This window comes from Sus scrofa, chromosome 5 (assembly GCF_000003025.6).
Source record: "Sus scrofa isolate TJ Tabasco breed Duroc chromosome 5, Sscrofa11.1, whole genome shotgun sequence".
Lineage (NCBI taxonomy): Eukaryota > Metazoa > Chordata > Mammalia > Artiodactyla > Suidae > Sus > Sus scrofa.
This window is the reverse complement of record NC_010447.5, coordinates 74,094,022-74,111,006: the sequence shown is the minus strand read 5'-3', so window position 1 is coordinate 74,111,006 and position 16,985 is coordinate 74,094,022. Positions and strand designations below refer to the sequence as shown.

The window sequence follows — 16,985 nt, the reverse complement described above, 5'->3', positions numbered from 1 at the left end:
CAAAACAAACCAGAGATGTCTTCGGTTTTCCAGGGAGAACAAAATGGGGACCTCGAATGGGGAGGGAGTGGCTATGACACTGGACAGATGTGCAATATTATTAATGATGGAGAATAAGCAAGAGTTGGTGATTGTTGAGGCAACAGATGAGCATGAGGGAGAGCGGGTGTTCTGCATAAGTTCCAGGTTATTGCTTGGGCATCTAGGTACCATTCATTCGTCTTTGCAATGATGGGGAGAGGGGAGGATTTGGAGTTCCTGGGAGGTATGCAAGCAGGCATGTTTAGTAGGTATTCTGAGGTTGTGGTATGGTGTTCCCTCCAGAGAGCTCTCTGGGCAGCAATTAAAGACTGGAATCATCTGCATGTACGTGGCAATTTATGTCTCTGATTCCCTGAGCATCAGAGTTGAAAACGGTGCCAATTCCAAGGCATGAGTTATGTTTATAAAGTACATATTCATCAAGTTTCTTTCAGTAGCTCTCAGTTTTTTTGTTTGTTTGTTTGTTTTTATTTTCCCACTGTACAGCAAGGAGGTCAGGTTATCCTTACATGTATACATTACAATTACATTTTTTCCCCCACCCTTTCTTCTGTTGCAACATGAGTATCTAGACATAGTTCTCAATGCTATTCAGCAGGATCTCCTTGTAAATCTATTCTAAGTTGTGTCTGATAAGCCCAGTTGTTTTCAAACGCCTCCCCTACAGACACACCACAGATACTCAATAGTAATACTTTTCCCCAAAGACCAACAATAGCATACTCAATTTAAGTACCTTTATCTGCAAAGCACTGTGCTGGTTTGGGGGCTGCAGAGATGAATATCAGACACTGCCTTGGAAGTACTCAGTGCAGCCGGGTTGACAGGTAAAAATAATTAGAGCACTGTCATTGAGATAATCAAGGTACTAGAAAAGCAAGGAGAAGGAAGCCTGGAACAATCAGGGAAGGCTTCAAGAAAGTGGAGGCTTTGGAGATGAATCTTAGAAGTGAGTTCCTCAGGCAGCTCAGATAAGGGGCTTGGGGCAGTGAAGAAAAAGCCTCCAAGAACACAAAACATTCTTGCACATTTAACATCTAGTAAACATCAGGCAGTTCAGGATGCTGGGGAGGAAGCAAGATATAGGAGGTCACATCATAAATGACCTTGTGTGCCATAGTAGGGAGCAGAAGGAAGAACGTCTATTGGGAAGCTGCAAAGTTCCACATGAAAAATTCAGTGTGAACCAAGATGGGGGCTGGAGGACCTGACTTTGAAAGCTGACCCCACTGCTGACTTTTTGACCTTAAACTCCAACAAGCATGACACTGATGATAACCTTTACTCCTTGTGTATCACCAGGGAGAAGGAAAGGATGTTTGTGCAAGTGTGTGCACACAAGCATGTGTGTGTACATGTAAGCTGGTTAACTGTACAGAAAGGACAGTTGCTTTCATTTCTACAGGGAACTATCCCTGTAGAGAACCAAATTCAAGATACTACAACTGGAGAATGACCCACATCTTCCCCCACCATGCCCAGAGGGCTTGTGTTACTCAAAACCAATGTTCTTAAGCACTCCACAGTTGGTTTCAAATGGTGGATATTTTAATCACCTCAAAAATGGGGGAGGATATTGAATGATTACTTAGCAAAAAAAAAAAAAAAAAAAAAAAAAAAAAAGAAACCAAAATTAAGTATATTGGGTGGCAAGTACCATTAGGAAATTTAAAAGCGCTTTTCCATAGTCATGGCTTCATTTCCAAAGGAGGCAACTGGAAAATCTCAAGCAAGTATCCACAGAAAATATAAATCTATGTATGTTTTACAGTTAGTACAAATAGCATCAATTGTCTTTACTAGAACTTCCATGTGTAATGTTATTTGATGATCTTTTACCTTTCCCAAGAAGTTCATCTCATCCTATCAGTTAGATTCTGAAAAGTCACCAATGTTGAAAATAAACACACACACACACACACACATATATATATTCTCCCCAGTTCAAAAACAGATGTGCCTCTCTCTTATGCTGCTACCAGCAACTTCTCCCAGGCTTTATGCTTTTCTGCCCTTTCCTCACTGGAGCTGGTGTTTACCCTCAAGCTGACATTTCAACATCAACCCACCAGGTGTCCACAATCCTCTCTCCTGTGACACTCCTGTAGCAGATGGTGCAAATGGCCTGGCACATATATTCTGATTCATTGCAAAAACCAAACTGCCAGACTGCTGACGAGTTTGGCAAAAAAGAGAAAGTTGTTGCTAAAAAAAAAAAAAAAAAAAAAAAAAAAAAAAAAAATCTATTATGAATTATCCTTCATGTGGTGACTTTGGACTTGTCCCTGCTTAAAGATGATTAGTAATTTATTTAACCAGATTAAATAAAAGCTTTCAGAGGAGTTCTCTGTTTGAAAAGATGGCCATAGATGACAAGAATTTGCCTGCACAGAACACTAGGACCAATAAGAAGTCAGAACAAAATTATACCAAGAGCAACACGTTAAAAGAATTTTTTCTTTTTTTACTTAACAGCATGGGGATAGCAAAATTTTGTTTTTGTTTAGGGGGTGGGTTTTTTAGGGGGAAAGTCTTTTTTACTTCCTGATACTACTCCAAAATGTCTAACACGAAACTGATTTTTAATAATATTGTTAGTCTGTAATATTAAAAAAATATTTTCCAAAATTATTTTATAAGGTAGTTATTTTATACAAAGTGCTTCTCACTTTTTGACACTTTGGAAATGTAATGGAATTCTACCAGGTAAACAACGCAAATACATACACATCCAAATGTTTACTTTCAAGAGTTAATGCCTCAGGATATAATCCCTTTTATCATTTCCACTATTGTACTCTAATATTACACTGGATTATTTTGAGGTCTGCCATCTCGCAGTCCTTCTACTAGGATTTCTGATGCCTCCCTATCTAGGTTCAACCATACCACTTCTTACCCCATGCTTCAGTCATAAGCCGGAGAGTTCTGGAATGAGTCATAATGCAAGAAACATGGGGACGTCTAGATGCAGTGTCCTCCAACCCTTGGTCATAAGGCCCATCCTCTATTACTAGGCTCCTGACTTGGGACTCCTCCCCACCTGGGGGGATCCTGGCCAGCCACTTGCCAGGGAAATCAGAGCTTTATAGCACATACTGCAATATGAAGGCCTACTCCTAATTTCCTTTACCCAAAGTGGCTGGTGGCATGCATCATAGCTGATAACCAGGGATAAAGAGAAAATCTTACATAAATAAATACATACATACATACATACATACATACATACATACATACATAAATGGAAATATGTTATGTAAAAATGAAACAGTTAAGAATGACAGCAGATTTCTCATCAGAATTAGTGCTAGTGAGAAAAGAATATAGCAGCATTTTTAAGGTACTGAAAAAAAAAAACTGTCAACTTAGAATTCTGTGAAAGCGACTTTCAAAACCAAAAAATGAAACATTTTTTCAGATATATAAAAATTGAAAGATTATATCCCCTGCCAACCTACACTACAAGAAATGTTAAAGGAAGTCCTTCTAGCAGAAAGAAAATTATAAGAGATGAAATACAGATTTATAACAGACACTAGGAATGGTAGCACATGGTAAATATATAAGATTGTTATCATTAATTAAAGCTTTTGAAAAGGTGACTGATGGTTGACCAAAGGTAATAACAACATAACATATATAAAAGTAATATATATGCCAATAAAAACACAAAGGTTGGAAAGGGATAAGTGGAAGTTCACTATTGAAAGTTTCTTTTACAATTTATACAGTGGTTTAATGTCACTTGAAATAAAACTCTGGTAAATTAAAGATATAACGTAAATAAAAAAATAACTACTGAAATTAAAAAGTAGAGTTACAGCTAATAAGTCAGCTAATGAGATAAAATAGAACCTTAAAATTTTAATCCAAAAGGCAGAAAAAGGGAACAGAGAAAACAAAGAATAGGTAAGACAAATAGCAAGATAGATTTAAATCTAATCATATTAATAATCTCGTTAAATGTAAATGGTCTAAATACCCCCAATTAAAGGCAGAGACTATCAAATTAGATAAAAAGCAAGACCCAATTTTATGCCCATACAAGAAATGTGTTTTACATGTAAAGCCACATACTCATTAAAAATAAAGGGTTGGAGGAATTCCTGTTGTGGCTCGGTGAATTAAGAACCCAACATAGTATCTGTGAGGATGCGGGTTGGATCCCTGGCCTCAATCAATGAGTTAAGGATCCAGCATTGCTGCACAACTTGGCTCTGGCATTGCTGTGGCTGTGGCATAAGCTGGCGGCTGCAGCTCCAAGTAGACTTCTAGCCCATGAACTTCTATATGCTGCAAGTGTGACCTTAAAAAGAAAAAATAATAATAAATAAAATAAAGGGCTGGAAAATGCTAACACAAATTGAAAGAAAGATTTCAGAGCAAAGACTATTACTGATAAAGAAGTTTCTTCATAATAATAAAGGGTTAATCCACCATCAAGTGCATAAAGGTTTAAGAACCTAGTAAAAGAACTTCAGCATGAAGAAAAACGGGACTGCAGGAAGAAATAGGCAGATTCATGATTACAAAGTTTTCAATGCACGTCTCCCAGTAATTGATAAAAATAAGTAGACAGAAAAAGCATAAGATTATAGAAGACACTATCAACATACTCGACATAATTGGCATATATAAAACACTCCAACAAAAGTGTATAAATTCTTTTCTAATGCACAAGAAAATTTTCCAAGATGGATTATACTATGGGCCATAAAACAAGTCTCGATAAATTAAGAGGTTTTAATTAATAGAAAATACATTGTCTGACCAGAATGGAATTAAATTAGAAGCTGATAACTTAAAATTGAATGGGCAATTTCCAAATACTAGAAGACAAAATAATACACTTCTAAACAACCCATAGGTTATAGAGGAAATCAAAAGGGAAATTAGAAATTATTGTCAACTGAATTAAGATGAGGACATAACATATCAATATTTGGGAGGTGCTACCAAAGAACCATTCATAGAGAAATTTATAGCATTAAATTATACATTAGATATAACAGCAAAACTATCTCTATAGATGAAAATATTAACAAATTCAACTTCATCAAAATTAATGTCTGGGGTTTTTTTTTGGGGGGGGGGTTTGTTTGGTTTTTTTTGTTTTTTTTTGGCCTCACCTGTGGCATGTTGAAGTTCCCAGGCCAGGGATCAAACATCAAACACACACGACAGTTGTTGCCTGCACCACAGCTGTGGAAACACTGGATCCTTAATCCATGATGCCAAAAGGGAACTTCCAGTGTCTGCACTTTTAAAGATACTGTTAAGAGAATGAAAAGACAAGCAACAGAATGAAAAAAAAAAAATTGCAAATCATGTATTTGACAAAGGACTTGGACCAAAGTAAACAAATAACTCTCAAAACTTGATAATAAAAGAGGAACCCATTTTTTTTTAAAGGCATTATTTGAACACGAACGTCACCAGAGAAGTCTTATATGAGGTAAATAAACTCCTGAAAAGATGTGCTATATCATTAGTCACTAGAGAAATACAAAATGCCATGATGAAACAGTGATACACATCTGACCGAGTGACTAAAATTAACAAGTCTGACCATAACAAGTGCTTGAGGACATAGAAGAACTGCAACTCTGACATATTACCAGTAAGCATGTTAAATTGTGTGATTATTTTGGAAAACAGCTTAGCACTAAATGACCCAGCTATTCCACTCATAAGTATTTACCCATGAGAAAAAAAAAAAACATATATATATATATATATATATATATATATGCCCATACCAAGACTTGTTCATGAATGCTTCTAGCATATTCATTTTAAGAACCAAAACCTAGGAACATCTCATGTCCTCATAAGTACAATCCACTGCCTCTCTTTGAAACTCCTACAGTAAGGTTGGCAAATGGAGATGTTTCCAGCTAAACCTCAAAATGAGGCTCTTTTTTTGTTTGTTTTTGTTTTTTGTTTGCTTTTGGGGGCCGCACCCGTGGTATATGAAGGTTCTCGGCCTAGGTGTCTAATTGGAGCTATAGCAGCCACTCTACACCACAGCCACAGCAATGCAGGATCCAAGCCGCATCTGTGACCTACAGCACAGCTCATGGCAACGCCGGATCCTTAACCCACTGAGCAAAGCCAGGGATCCAACTTGCGTCCTCATGGAGGCTAGTCAGATTCGTTAACCACTGAGCCATGAGAGGAACTCCAAGGCTCTTGATTTTTTTATGTGAAGTAGAAACATTATCTTGAATCAGCCCAAATAATGAAATTTTTCTAGGATGTTATAGACAGACCCTTGTACTAAATGAGATATTTTTTTAAAAGGGCTCAGGCTGTGTTGAATTGTATTCCTTTGTTCCTTTTTTTCCAACTCCATGGAATGTTAAATGAATGAATAATCAAAAATTCTTTGACTTAGCTAAATAGCCGATAAGATGGATATGTCAATAAAAGTTAATAGTTAAGAGCACAGGCATTGAAACTGGTCAGGTTCAAATTCCAGCTCTGTCAATGGACAATTCACTTCGTTCATCTCAGCCTCTTTGCTCATCTTTAAAATGGAGTTATAAATATTTCCTTCAGTGAGCTGCCACCAGGATTAGATAACAAAAGACAGGCGTTGCATTTATTGTGGTGACTAGAGCATGATGAGAGAGAGTGAGAAAGAGGCATAAGACGAAGGTAGAATATTAGACAGGGGTGGGGGACATATCTCTGGTCCAAAGTAGGTGCCATCAATAGTCTTCCATGCAAGAAGAAAAGTTAAAGAACAAGAGTAGGAATCGGTGTTTGTCTTGACCATAAGCACTTAAAACAAAAACCGACATGAATATTTTTATCCGCCTTTGGAATAACAGATATCTTAGGAAGAATAACCCTGCCAAGATGAACCCTTGGCTACTATCATCAATACTGAAATGTTAGCATACCTTCTTATCAGAGAACAAAACACCTATTCGGAGGGCCCCTGTGAAATATGCCAACTGGACCTTACAGCCTAGGCACTCACAGTTCTACTGTCTCCTAGACTCCTTCACCTGCTCCTCCACAGACACCCCAAATGCAGGGTGTCCAGCCCCAAATCATTCACTCTCCATACCTCCTCAGTCACCACCCCACCACACACCTCCTTCTTCTCGTGTATTCTCTACCTCCCTTGTGGCTTTACCGTGACAGTGATGAGGTTCCCATGACAGAAATGTGGGGGTCATCCAGACTTTCTCCTTGTCCCCCACATTCGACTGTATCTCCAAATGCAGTCCATTCCCCATCTAACTCTGTCTTCTCTGTTTCATCATGTTTTCTATTTCTCGGTTATAGAAGGTACATGACATATGAGTGACAGCTTCCTAACTGGTCTCCCTCTGTCCTATCTTGTCCTCTTCTAAATCACCTATGCAAGGCTCGCAAATATCTCTCCAAATTACAAGGACGACCAAGTGACTCTTCTAATGAAATCCTTTAATGCTCTCCCATTTTCTAGAAGATAAACACAAGCTCCTTAATGACCTAAAAACTTCTTCCTGATATGGCTTTTTCTTGAATCTCCAGCCACTAGGCTGTGGTACCCTCACCCTCCCATCTTTATGCTCCAGAAACAGTACATTTCTAATAACTATAACACTCACATCTGTGCTTTGGACATGCAATTCTTTCTGCTTAGAAAGCCCCCTTCCACCTCCTTTTGTCCACCTAATGAACCGAATGGAGTCTTCCATGACACACACCCTGCAGTGGCCCCCACATAAAGTTTATAGCCCTCGTATTGATGTGTGTACTGTTGCCTGTATCATGCTATTCTATCTGCCTTTGCTTCCATGATTTCCTATCACATTTACTGCCAACACCTCAAACTTAGAAGCTGTGCTTTATTCATGTGTATGGCGTCAATCCCTAATCCAGTGCCTGGCATACGCTAAGAGTTTAATCTGTCTTAATCCAATGTGACTGTTTACGGACCCTTGATTCTCTTCCTGTGTATACAGATAATTTTTCAGGATCTATTCTGGGAATTTCTATATGCCCTGATTATGCTGCTTATTGGAAGTCCACCGTGAATTAAAATGTTTTCTTCATTTCGAAACAGAAGAATAGAGTGGCTGAGAATTTGGAAAGGGGGCTTGGAGTCAGACATCAGGGCAAGTGCACTGCAGAGCTGAAGATGATGGAATGGAACCGGGTGATGCCCATTCCAGCATTGTCAAGGTGGCAGGCAACGAAAGGGGGAATCCAGAACTCAGTGGTGTCCATGCTGGGGAGGCTATAAATCAGTCTTGGCACCCCCTCTGCCAGGTGGTGCCCTTCATCATGAAAGAGGCTCTGTCAGGATGAGTCAAATGTTTACTGCATTGAGTCAGCAGCACCAGCCCTTCCATGTCAGTACTCAACTAAATGTTAACAACACATCATTAACAAACAGCAAAACCCATCTGTCTCCTCATGATATCCAGCATCAAACTGGAGAACATGCAAAGCCAACTCTCTGAAATCCAGTGAGACTGGGAAAGCACTGATGGTTTCCCGAATCTGCATTACTGCACCCCACAGTTACCTAATTAATTGATTTGTTTAAGGGCTCCAAAACTTAATCTCTTCCTGCTAACTTTAAACATCTCTTCTACCTATGTGTTTTTTGCCTTGTATGTGAAACTGCTTTTCTTCTCTCACTATGAAATCGGAAGGAAAATAATTTCCCTTAAGTTTACCAACAAAAGCAAAAACAAACAAAGAAAAAAAGCTAAAATGTACTAGTACAGAACTGTCCTTGACGGCAAAACAGCGAGCAGCATGTCACAGTATGATGCTCTATGAATGACATGCAAATTTCTCATGTGATGGGCGCTGACTTTCAGAAATTTTCTCTCAATGAGAAGCTCTCTCTCTCCATTGAAAAATTCAGTCCAAGATTACAGAGAGTCCAGTGTGCTGTGGCTGAACCGGAAGCTCTGTCCTCACTAACAAATATAGTCCAAACGTTTAGAGAACCCAGTAGAATGAGGTTTCCCTTGTGACAATGAGGAAATTTCCCAGAATGGAGGGCATCCTCTATGATGGAAAACTCAATTCTGTTTTCAGATGGTGTGGTCTCATTCATTCCACTATCACTGGATTAGAGAGCTGTTCATTTGAGTCAATTTTCTGTCCCACCTTGCACAAATCACATTTCTGTTTCTCCCATTTCAGCAGAATACATTTTGTGTGTGTGTCTTTTTAGGGCCACACCTGTGGCATATGAGGTTCTCAGGCTAGGGGTTGAATCAGAGCTACAGCTGCCGGCCTACACCACAGCCACAGCCACAGCCACAGAAACTCGGGATCCAAGCTGCGTCTGTGACCTACACCACAGCTCATGGCAACACCGGATCCTTAACCCACTGAGCGAGGCCAGGGATTGAACTCACAACCTCGTGGCTCCTAGTCGGATTTGTTAACCACTGAGTCACAAGGGGAGCTCCCTCAAACTTCTTCGTTTCCACTGAGCCACAATGGGAACTTCACAGCAGTCCTTTACTTGAAATTAAATCCCTGCATCCAGACAATAGAATATTACTCAGTTCTAAAAAGAAACGAGAAATCAAGTTGTGAAAAGACACGGAGAAACCTTCAATGCATATTACTAAGTGAAAGAAGACACTCTAAAAAGGCTGTCCATAGTATGATTCCAACTTATGATCTTATGGAAAAGGCAAAATTTTGGAGACAGTAACAGGATCATTAGTTGTCAGAGGGGAAGGGAGAGGAAGGAATGAAAAGGCAAAACACAGGATTTTAAGTCAGTGAAACCATTCCGTGTGATACAGTCCTGGTGGATGTGTCACTATAGATTTGCCCAAGCCCTCAGAATATATAACACCAAGAATGAACCATAATGTGAACTGTGGACTTTGGGTGAGGATGAGGGGTCAAGGGAGATTCAACCATGGGAACAAAGGCACCACTTTGGTGAAGGGTGTTGATAGCGGGGGTGGGGGCTGCCCGTGCGCTGGGCCAGGAACTATGTAAGAAACACTCTGTACTTTCTGCTCAGATATACTGTAAAGCTAACACTGCTCTAAAAAAAATAAAGTTTATTAATTTCGAAAGATGAATACCTGATGAAGAGGCTGATCCAGGGCTTATACAGAAGGATAGTTTTTCTTTTTTATTGGGCCATTCCAAAGTCTGTCTATACAGAAGAGTCTTAAAGTATCTCTTTAGGTTTTTATCTTTTAATTGGGATCATCTCTCTGATACTTGGTCCCAGGCAACTCAGATGAGACCCAAGGCTGAACTAAGGATGCTGCAGTCATAACTTGCTGACTTGCCCTCCTTTATCAGAGGATGCTGGATTTCCAAAGAGAACAAACATAATGGGATCCAATTTTAATCAGTGTCGTTGTTGCTGCCTTGGTCCCAAACTTTTACATTTTATTCACAGATATCAATTTCAAGGAAAATAAATTGTAGTGAATGAACAACACAATAAAACACTCTTAGACCACTACACACTACGCATTAGTCGCCATAGATAACCTTATTTAAAGTGTATGTGGCCCTCAAAAATGCAGGCATCCTTCATATTAACATGAACTGCATAAAGGCAAAACAGTTTCTTGCTTCTCTTCCTTCTCCAGCTTCTTGCGGTATCATCAGCCAGCTTGCTCTTTTCTCCAACACTTAATCCTGGCCCGCACTTAGTTGTACCATAAACCCTTAGACTTTTAATAAACTCTAAAATTAACCAGAAAGCTTTAAGATAAATTGCTATTGAAAGCATAGCGTGATTTAAAAAAAAAAAAAAAAAGTCTTCTAAGTAGATCTTGGGGGAAACAAACGCAAGCCAAATTTGCAAGATTTTCAGAGAGTTTGCAAATGATGTCTTTTCCAGCATTGGGAACATGATGCTGCCTGTCTCTCCAAACTGCACGGGTGGGGGGCCGTCCTATGAAAGAGAGCAGGGAGCACCCATGCTGTTTCTATGTTGCCAGCAAAGATTTCCTAATGATTTCTCCTCGCGTCCTTGGGTTTTGCAGCTTTCATTTGCTCAGTTAGGGTGGAGCCCTGTTTCCCCTCTGGCAGTGAGTTATACAGCTCTCAGGCAATAAAGCCTGGGACCTCCCTGACTGCAGAGCCCCCTGCCTGTTTGATGGCCCTCTCGGTTTTCCAGTCTTAATCAGTCCCACCCCATCCCCAACCCCCCAGCATGGACACATACATCTTACATTACATGTTCTCTCTTGTAAAAACAGATGCAAAGTGCTGTCCTACAATGGATTAAACCAACCCTATCTCCACCCTACCTCTGTGCACAGAGATTTTTTCATAGCCAGGTACCCTGGAAACAAAAAACCGTAAATGTTCAGAAACCAGCCCTGGTACATTAGCTGCAGGCTGAGTGCTTTGGTTTGAGTGCTTGTTTTATAATTAATTTGTGTCTCTGGCACTAACCCAAGTGCTTATGAAAAGTAAATTATATTAACATTTTATCTTCATGTTGCTACCCTATCTGCTGTGTTATTTGGCACCATGGGGGAAGCCCATGCTGGTTTCATACTGACAGGAAGCTTTCTGAGCTGGTACCATAGGTGGTCTCACACCTGCTTGTGGAGCCAGAGCACCAGCAGCTGTTATTCTAAGACCTGATTGGAGTAGGTTGAATTTTGTTGACACATTTCCACGGGTGCCATTTATGAGGTAATGTTTGTGGCTTGAGACCTTGTGAATTGCTCTGAACATGATTGAAGAAATCAAAATTTCACAGCATCATCAAACAACTTTCTTTCCCCCCTCAGGAAGAATACACACACCCACAAGATCCTCCCATGTTTAAATTTAGGCATAAAACCAAAGCCCCCCCCCCCAAAAAAAGAGTACATTAAAAAATGAAGCACGACCATGTCCTTGCCTCTACCTCATATATTTTCAGCCTAAATATTCCCGGGCAGTTGGCAACTTGTGCCTGTGCCAGACCACCCCACCCTCCACCACCTACCCCCAACCCCTGCCAACCTGTTCATATGCCCTGGGTTTTCCACCTTCCAAGAGTGCGCATTCATTTGATACACACGCAGTGAGGATGGAATAAATGACTTCTCCAAAACGGAAATGATCCAACAAAAACCAATAAATCAAAGCTACAACCATTCTGACTAGTGTCTAAGGTAGATGCCTACAATGAATTGAATGCATACTCCTGTAGAAGACTGACAATGGATCCCCAAACAAGCAGTGAAAAATCTCTCAATGCCTGATATGTTTAAGCCAAGCTACATAATGTGAACTGCACTGTAAATTGTTTTTATCGGTTTGCAAGCCACCTGTGACTCATCAAGTATGCAAAGACCTAAATCTTTCTAAATCCTACGCACGTGATGTGAAAAATATATTGGTCAAGATGTGTGTTTCTCCAGTGTTTGACGCTCATGATTATACTCTTGAAAAATTCTAATGAGGAAATGCCTTGGGACAGATCGTAAGACATTTGTCATGGTTCAAAGACTTTTCAACATCATATGAAATAAGTCATGACAAAGTGTTATTAAGAGCCAAGGGTTAATTCCATATCTGCAGGCTGAAACATCAACTGACTCCCTTTTCTTAAAAAAAAAAAAAAATTATAGTTGATTTACAATGTTCTGTCAATTTCTGCTGTACAGCAAAGTGACCCAGTCACACATATATATAATTTTTTTTTTCATACTGTCTCCCGTCATGTTCTAACTCAAGAGATTGGACATAGTTCTCTGTGCTATACAGTAGGACCCCATTGCTTATCTATTCTAAATGTCATATTTGCATCTACCAAGCTTCCCATCATCCCACTCTCCTCCGAACCCCTTGGCAACTGACTCTTGCCATGGAAGTTTCTCAGTCCATAACCCCAAATCCCTTGTCCAGATCCTGGTAATTTAATTCCTTTGCATTGGCGTGCATTTTTATAAAGACCCAGCCCTTCCTTCTCCTTTCATCCTCAATAATAGCATTGCAGCACATGCACACATGGCTTGTGTTTTGTATTGCACATAAGAAAAAAGTAAGAGATTTCATGAACATGGAAACAGTGACTAACAAAGATTAATATATAGGTGCAATTATCCAAGTAGACCATAGGTTGTCTCATATCCTGAAGGATTCTACTTACTGACCTGAATTTCTGTTAAATCTTTAATTCTAAGCAAAGGAAGATAATTAAAAACTTGGCCCACTACTTCTTTTAGGGTTCTCAATATATATAATTCCCACATAGGAAAACATAGAATGAAATATTTGAAAAACTTTTTCTTTCTCTCAGGGACAGATATGGTTTCCTTTAGAAAAACCTAATGTCCATTGACAGATGAATGGATTAAGAAGATGTGGTATGCATACCCAATGGAATACTACTCAGCCATAAAAAAAACAAAATAATGCCATTTGCAGCAACATGGATGGAACTAGAGACTCTCATACTAAATGAAGTAAGTCAGAAAGAGAAAGACAAATACTATATGATATCACTTATATCTGGACTCTAACATACGACACAAACAAAACTTTCCACAGAAAAGAAACTCATGGTCTTGGAAAATAGACTTGTGGTTACCAAGGGGGACGGGGAGGGAGTGGAATAGATGGGGTGCTTGGGGTTAATAGATGCAAACTATTGCCTTTGGAATGGATAAGCAATGAGATCCTGCTATATAGCACTGAGAACTATATCTAGTCACTTATGATGGAACATGACAGAGGATAATGTGAGAAAAAGAATGTATATATGTATGTGTGACTGGGTCACTTTACTATACAGTAGAAAATTGACAGAACACTGTAAACCAACTATAATGGAAAAAATAAAAATCATTTTAAAAATTAACAAAATCAAATCAAATGAGCAATAAAAACAGAAAAAAAAAAAAAAGAAAAAGAAAAGAAAGACACTGCCTAGTATAGTGGTAAAAGGCACCTGGAGTCAGATGGTCTGGGTTTGAAACTCAGCTCCACCAATGACTACCTAATGGATTGTGGGCAAACTATTCAGCTTCTCAGTGCTTCCTTCTCTTCATCTGCAGATGAGGGTGTTGTGGGGGGAATCACATGGGTAGACATCCAAGCACTTAGAGCGGTATCTATTTCGGAGTGAGTGCTCCTTTTTATTGCCTGTGAATGACAGGAACTAGGTAAATGCCTATGTTTACCTTTTCATCTTTACCCCAGAAAATTCAGCTCAGGTTTTCAGCCCAATTGTAGCAACTGGTAATGCGTTGCTACCTCAGTATCTACTTCCATTGTTTTTTCTTCAGTCTTGACTTTTTTTCACATCTACATTTTTGCCACCCTTGACTTTTTCTGATTAAATTGTCCATATTTTAATAACATAATTTAAATTCTTTACATAAAATGAAGAGAAAAAAATATATAAAATTCACCCTAGAAACTATCAATAAAGTTATAGCTACAAACATATAGATGTGGAAGTTCCCGAGTCAAATCTGGTAATTAGGAGGATTTAAAGGAGGAAACTGAGGTACTGTGTTGTGACCTGTCATAAGAAAGCATTCCTTGGAGTTCCCGTGGTGGCGCAGTGGCTAACGAATTCGACTAGGAACCATGAGGTTGCGGGTTCGATCCCTGGCCTTGCTCAATAGGTTAACGATCCAGCGTTGCCGTGAGCTGTGGTGTAGGTTGCAGACGTGGCTAGGATCCTGCGTTGCTGTGGCTCTGGTGTAGGCTGGCGGCTGCAGCTCCAATTAGACCCCTAGCCTGGGAATCACCATATGCCGTGGGAGCGGCCCTAGAAAAGGAAAAAAGGACACACACACAAAAAAATTCCGTCCTCTGTGAATGCTAGGATTAAAGATCTCCACTTCTCAAAGCAGTTTTGAGGATTAAAGGATATAATATTTTGTAAAGCGCAATGTTCAGCATATAACAGATGCTTCTGCTTCTGGTGATTACTGCTATTTGTTTCTCCAGATGCATTCTCAGCCCTGCCTTGGACTTCTAAGTGCCCAGGAATGACCTTGATGGAATAAAAACCTGGACTCCTCAACCCTCTCGTTCAGTCAACAGCTTGGAGATTAGGAGGCGAGAGAGGACAGGGTCTCTGTTTCCCAAATCTTTCTAGCTCCTCCCCCACTCCTTTACCTCCCACTCCTTGGATAAACTTTGCTTCATCAGTGGCTTTACTGTGCTTCTGTGCTGCCACCTTTGTCCCTACGCTAGAGTGCTTGTTGGGTCCAATAACAATCCCCTCCTCTAACTATAGTCATCAGGTCATCTCAGTTTGCTGAGGATTTTCTCTGTTTGGCACCAAAGTTTTGTCCCAAGAACTCATTCAGACCTGAGCAAACAGAGACTGGTTGACCAGTCTCCTCTCCTTCGGTCCCAAAATAGAACACTAGCCTCTCTAGCCCTCTGTGAGTTTATTTTATAAAGCTATGGGCTTATGAATAATTTTTACATGGGGGGATAGCTTTCCGTATTTTTCAAAAATAAGGAAATCTGAGCAGAGAGAGCCCTTGAAGTTAAAAACCTGGACTGAGCGCCAATATCTTTTTTTTTTTTTTTTCCTGCACCCGCAGCATATGGAAGTTTCTGGGCCAGGGACTGAGTCCGATCTGCAGCTGTGAACAACCACAGCATGGCAAAGCCAGATCCTTTAACTCACTGTGCTGGGCCAGGGATCAAACCCATGCCTCCTCAGCGACCTGAGCCATTGCAATCAGATTCTTAACTCATTGCACCATAGCAGGAACGCTCCAACAAATATCTTGAAAGACAAGTAATTTCCTATCTGTTGCTTGACCCTATTAAGTTTGGCTTCCAGGCCACTATTCTGAAATTGCTCTGATTCAAGTCATCAATAATCATCTTATCATCAAATCCAATGTGCAGTCCTCCTTCCCCTGACATTTGCTCTGACATCTATAGTGGGTGGAATTGTGTTTTGTAAAAAGCTGTCATAGTTCCACCCAATACCTGTGAATGTAACTTGATTTGGAAATAAGGTCTTTGCAGGTGCAGTTAAGGATCTCAACATGAGAGCACCCTGGCTGTACATGGTCTCTACCCTCCAGAACCGTAAGTGAATCAATTTCTGTATTTAGCCAACTTTGTGGTAATCTATATGGCAGCCATAGGAACTGAAGATACCTGCCCTTCCTTGGTATTCAAGAGAGCCTTCATTTTTTGTTGCCCTTTTCCCCTGATATCTTTGACCAGGCTTTCTCAGGCCCCTTCACTCGCTCATTCCTGTCTGTCTCCTATAATGCAATGTGCCTGCAGAACTTTGTTCTTGGACCTCTTCTGGACACCTTAGATAGTTTTCTTTCAACTGACAGTCTCCCATCATGGTATCAGACTCCATAATGGGTAATAATACCCAGGACACTGTCTTCTGCCAGAAGTCATATACCTCTTTCTGGATGTTCTACAGTTAATTCCAATCAAGCATATTCAACTTCAACTTATTATCTTCCTTCACAAACTTATTCCCCTCTTTCGCTCCGCTCCCATTCACCCCACCTCCGACACATTCCCTAATTCAATCAATGACATCACTGTCCATCTCCCACGCTTCAAAGGAATCGTCCTTGTCGCAGAGACGAGTCATTTCTCTTTCAGAAACATCTCTTGAAAACTCTGACCTTTCCAGGCCCAAAGCCGCTGTCTAAGATCACGACTCTCCCTGATCCTGGTCACAACGACTACCAACAATTTCCTAGCACAGGCATCTTCCCACGGAAATGTCCATTCTCATCACTACCTTCAAAGTTATCCTGAAAAGTCGAAATCATCTTTTCACTATTTAACTTCAAGGGGTCTGTTGGAGACCTACTACCTAAAGCAGTGACTCTCCCATCTCTCTTCCGCCACACACCGAACACATGTTCACAGGCACCAGTGGGTACCAGTTCTACATCTTCCTCTGAATGTTCGTTATAGCCTTGCCCCTTTCCCTCACAATGAAGAAATACACCAAAATACAATTAAAGATGACTTAC

The 16,985-nt window shown here is 40.1% G+C and overlaps 1 long non-coding RNA gene across 1 annotated transcript in view; it reads right to left on the bottom strand.

Moving 5' to 3' along the window:
- The window catches only part of LOC106510382, a 120,453-nt gene continuing 108,612 nt past the window's right edge, over positions 5,145–16,985 (bottom strand). The window contains exon 3 of the long non-coding RNA XR_001308832.2: positions 5,145–5,317. This is a non-coding gene — a long non-coding RNA (uncharacterized LOC106510382). The remainder of the gene's footprint in view (positions 5,318–16,985) is intronic.